The following is a 5,578-nucleotide window of genomic DNA, read 5'->3' as shown; positions in this document are numbered from 1 at the left end:
GAGATTCAAAATGCATCGTATTAATCATGAAAGGGGCTATGTGTATACTTGATAACTAATCACCAGGACATGTACGCAAGCATGTATGTATCATGATCATGTCCCATGTAGGTATACATGTCATAGGACAACTTTCCCGTTTCAACGGTAGTTCTAATTTAATAAAATTAAAAAATAAAGATAAAGTTTTTTTTATGATATAAAAATATTTATTATCATAAAATTATTTGTATCTAAAATTTATGAAAGGTGGATAGAAACCAAAATTCAAATAACTTATAAAATATTAATTTAATTTATATATATTTATATATATATATATATATATAATCATTATTTTCTTGTTGAATTTAGGTTTTGTGATCTATATCAAGAATTATGAAAGTGTTTCGGCGTAAATTACATGAAAGAGCATTTGTCGACGCTTTTTGAACTAACCAGTGTGGTTCATCGTCAGGACAAGTTGAAGAATCAGATCTAGCTTTACATATTATATAGTCAGAGCAAAACATCCAATAACTAAATTTCTAAATTTCTTGACCAGGTAACGACTATATTAAGTAACGGCTATATTGACTAATTATTTTTTTAATATGATTAGTTTAAAATATTTTAAATGTAACTATTTTATTATATCATAAATTTAAAATATTTTATCTTAATCATTTAATTTATATATATTTTTAAGGATTTTAATAAAATTGAAAATGAGGTATACAACATTATATGTGGTTAGATGTGTTGCAAAAGACAATATATAATTCTAAGTAAATTTTGTTATATAGATTTACAAGTGGTCAACAATTCATGTTAGTTGGAATATATATATATATATATATATATATATATATATATATAAAGTTTAGTGCGATGATTTTTAAGATTTATACATAAAGTTTTGAGGTTGATTTTTTAAATCTATTGAATCTATTGTTTTTATTAGGTGCTTTACTCAATGCCTTTGCCACTAAGTTAACAAATTTACACTTTCTAAGTGAATGAGAGAAAGTGTCCATTTAGTATTACAAGTTTTCACCGTAAATACGTAATGCAATGTTGTATAGCTTTTTTATATTTAATTATCATATTGAAACTTACAAAAACGTTTAACCATGTTGCAATTTTTGTTTGGATTTGGAGAAACTATGACAACTTTTGATGTGAGTGGATTATCATATTTTTAAGGAGATGATGCCATATACTCTTTATTGCTTGAACTATTGATCTAAAAATGGAATCTTAGATTATTATTAAGGCATTAGAGGCTCATGTTAGGATTTGCCTATATCATTTAGTGCAATGGATTGATAAGATTGTGAATAATATAGATAATGAGCAGTTAGAGAAACATAATAGACACACACACATAACACAACAAAATAATCAAGGAGTCCACCAAAACTCCTGGGCTATGTCTCCTGGTCCAATCTTTAGTGATGACCTCTCTATTATGTCTTTAAGAGCAGAGTTTTTACAAATGTGAACTCAATTGAGACTCACACAACAGGAACAAAACAACAGGGTCAACTTGAATCCCTCAAGTCTCTCTGAGTAAACAGACTCTCCCTCTCACTCTCTGATTTGATAATCACCCTATGAGTGACATCAGTTGAAGTTTTATTAAACATAAGGGTATTACAGACTCATGTGCTAGTGTGTGTTCTGTGTTATTTAAGCAACAAATCAATCAGATTTCCAATACACAGACATTTAAATGGAATGACAACTGAGAAATGCAGTAAGCAACCACAAAGACACAAGCAATTTTAATAAGGAGTTCACCCTATTCTCCAGGGCTACGTCTCTGGTCCAGCTTTCAGTGGTGGCCTTGTTTTATTATGCCTTTAGCAAAGAATTACAATGCAGGGACTCAATGTGAGTTCTCCCGAAGCAGGTGTTGCTTGGCAGGGTGGTTCTTGGATTCCCCAAGCCACTGGAGTACACAGAATCTTCTTCTTTCTACCAGCTCTGTGACCTTTTGGTCCACAGTGGTAAGAGCCCAATGTGGTGCTCAGCCCGGACAAATCCCTTCTCTAGGGGTGGCTCGAATCTCTCAAGCTCGGTGGTGCTTGATGCTGCCGCTGGTCAGCTCGGCCCTCTGTCTCTTCTTGCTTCTGCTTTACTGTCTTCTTTCTTTGTGTATTCCGTCCTCCTCTTGGGATTCTGGTCTTTTTTTCTTTGTCTCTCGGACTTTTCACTCCGACTTCCCCTTGTGTATCATGTCTCTATTCATGGCTTTTAGCCATTCATTTCCTTGCCTGTTCAGTTCCTTTTCCACCTCTGTCGATTCGCCTTCTGCAGCTGCGCTTGGCGTTCCTTGTTCGGCGTCAGCATGAACGCTCGGGAAGTGGCCACGTGTCCTCATCTGAACAACACCAGCCTGCTCGTCGGTTCGTTTCTTCAGTTACGTCATGGATGCGTTTTTCCTCCACCGTGGCGGTCAAACGGATTCCAAATCCATTTAGAACGCGGCTTAATTCCCTGTTGATTCCGCTTCTTTCATCGGGCACAATCTCAGTTGTCCGATCGGGGCTCCTCCAAATCCAACGTCATACGCATGTCCCACGTGGTTGACTTGCTCAACCGATAACGCGCGATCAACGACGGTTTTCTCTCACCTTCGTCACCACGTGTCAATCGTTGAGTGGGATTGCTCCGCTTTCTCCAAAACCATTTACCGTTTGAGGGCGCCCCGATCAATACCGCCGGTTTCCAGAGCGCAGGTCCCGCCTTTGTCCTTTTAGCGCTTTTCGTTTCTCCACCCGCGGTTCTCCGGCTCCCAACGCGACCGAGTGCTTAAGGCTCCTCCACTTTGGCCCTGTTTGCCCAGCGATGCGCGACTAGCGCATAAAAAATCACCTTCTTTTCCCGATCCGAGGCTCCCAGGGGCTACTTTGACCTCCCGCGCAGTCTCCATGGGCCTTGGTCAGCGCGCTTTGACCAAGGTCCTCGTCGCTCCACGCTGGCTGCCATTGCCACTGGTTCAGGGTGTTTTTTATTGTTGTTTTGGATTCTTTAGAGATTTGTTTCGTCCCGATACAGTCAAGGTTCTTTGACAGTCTTTTATGGATCCGATTCGGATCACTCTCTGTCTCTGTTTTCTTTATGTCTTAGCACTGCCTACCTCTGTCTTTATCATTCAATGGCTTTTAAGCCAATTGGCATTGGTCTGTTCGTTTTCCCTTCTGAGCTCTCTGGCTCCCGGCCTCTGTCTGCTCAAATCCCCTCTGAGCGTTAAGCAATCATTTGTTAAATGTCTTCAGGGAAGGTGGCCACCTATTCTGCAACGGAAGGGACCATCAGCACATTTGAAATCCCCAAAATAGTCGTTCTCTGTTTACATAGAGAAATACACTAAAAACTCTAAAAAACCCACAAAAACTCTTTCTATCGGACTTCAAAAATCATTGAATCCACCCTAGACTCCTATCGGGTCCGCCTTTGATTGCTATCGCAAGTCGCAAGTGCCCATGTGCCGTGGTTTCCTTTGTATTTGCAAAATACATTAAAACACTGAAAATCCCGATGAATGGCTTTATGGCGGACTTCAAATAATATACAACTGCATTTATAAACCCTTTCGGGTCCAACTTTATCGCATCAGGCGCATTTCCTTTGTATTTCGTTTATTTAACGAAAATGCGAAATACATAGAAAAACCCTTTTACCGGAACTCAAAATATATTAAATTTCATCCATAACCCTGTCGGGTCTAGCTATCGCAAGTCGCATTTGTATCGGCCCCGCTCCTTTGTATCGCTCTGATGCAATATTGCGATGCGATATATCGCAATCGCATATCGCATAGTCCCTGGGCCTTTGGTAAGCGCTCCCTTGTATTTCGTTGATGTGATATTGCAAGTTAACCTGGGCCGTTTATCTGCGTACTTGATCGATGGTCCTCGTTGACTAGCACTGATCGCTATCGCAACTTTCATATGGTAGCCTCCGATAGACTTCGCTTGCCACCTCCGATTGCGATATGCCAATCAGATCTAGACCATTGATCGGCCAGATCCGACGGCTCCTGTGCAATGTTGTTTTAGCTTCTGATAGGCTGTGTTCTCACCATTTCTTCATGTTTTTCTCTCCCGATAGTGTTTTCCGCCATTCTTGAAGGTTTATCTTATGTGATAGTTCTTAAGTGTTGAAGACTTAGAGGGTTTTTAGGATCCATTTTGGATCACGCCTTCCCATTGAAAAGCTTTTGGACCACCAAAAGTTGGTTTTTAAGCATCGATCAAGTGAGGATACAACTTGCTCACTTGTCCAATTTCTATCCATCATGTATTGCTTGGTTTTGAACCTTCGAGTCCATTTCTAAGATACTCAACATCCCCTCTAAGCGTAGTTCTCACCTTCTTGTCCAGAACTGTGTCTTCGTGCAACTTATTGAAATATTCAGGCAACAGATCATCAATAGAAGGAAATTGACTTTGCTCTTCGGGATCTTCAATCAATGAAGGTTCATACAGCCTCAAGTTCTCTGCATTAACGACTGAATAGATATGCATATAAGCTGGAAAATCAAGGCGAAAAGCATTTTCTTCAATTTTCTCAAGTATCTTGAAATGCCCATACCTTATTGGCTTCAGCTTCTTACCTTCACCTTGCATTCTATCTTTGCTGATGTACAGCTAGACTTGATCACCAACTTGGAAGCTATGCTCAATTCGATGCTTATCATGCCTTGCCTTGTACTTGGCCTGACTTATTTCTAGTTGTTCCTGCACTGCGTGGTGAATTTCTTGGATCTGTTCAATGAACTTGGTTGCTTTGTCCACATCACTGTGTCCATCAACTGCTATGTCTTTACTAAAGACAAAATCCAAGGGAGACTTTGCTAAAAAACCAAAACAAGTCTCAAAAGGAGATCTTTGAGTAGAAGAGTGCTCAACATGGTTGTAAGAATGTTGCACATAACACAAATGTTCATCCCAAAGCTTGGGATGCTTGCTGCAATAGCCTCTGAGCAACTGGATCACTGTCCTGTTGACCACCTCTATTTGACCATCTGTTTGTGGATGAAATGTTGTGCTCTTCTTTACTCTGGTGTCAATCAACTCCCATAGACTTGACCAAAACTTCCCAACAAATTAGGAATCTCGATCAGATACAATAGAAGTGGGTAACCCAAAATGAACCCATACATGCTGAAATAACAACTTAGCTATTTGTTCAGTTGTAACCTGCTTGTTACAAGGTATGAAAATACACATTTTGCTGAACCTATCCACAATAACATATAAATAATCATGACCTTTTCTAGATTTTGGCAATCCCCCAACAAAGTCCATGGAAACACTTTCCCAAGGACGAGAAGGAACTGAAAGTGGGGTGTACAAGCCTAATTTTATATTATTGGGCTTGCTTTTAGCACACATAGTACACCCTTTAATATATCTAGAAACTATTTCATGCATTCTTGGCCAATAACAGAACCTTTGCAATTGTGCATCTATTTTACTTACACCAAAATGACCTGATATGAGAGAAGTATGTGCTTCTCGGATTATGTTAACTCTTTCAGTTTGTGGAAGGCATAACTTCCCCAAATGATACAAGAGTTGGTCCTTAA

This window comes from Pinus tabuliformis, chromosome 1_1 (assembly GCF_031772625.1).
Source record: "Pinus tabuliformis cultivar Carrire ecotype Pingquan chromosome 1_1, CPIR1, whole genome shotgun sequence".
In the NCBI taxonomy this organism is placed as follows: domain Eukaryota; kingdom Viridiplantae; phylum Streptophyta; class Pinopsida; order Pinales; family Pinaceae; genus Pinus; species Pinus tabuliformis.
This window is presented reverse-complemented; position numbering follows the sequence as displayed.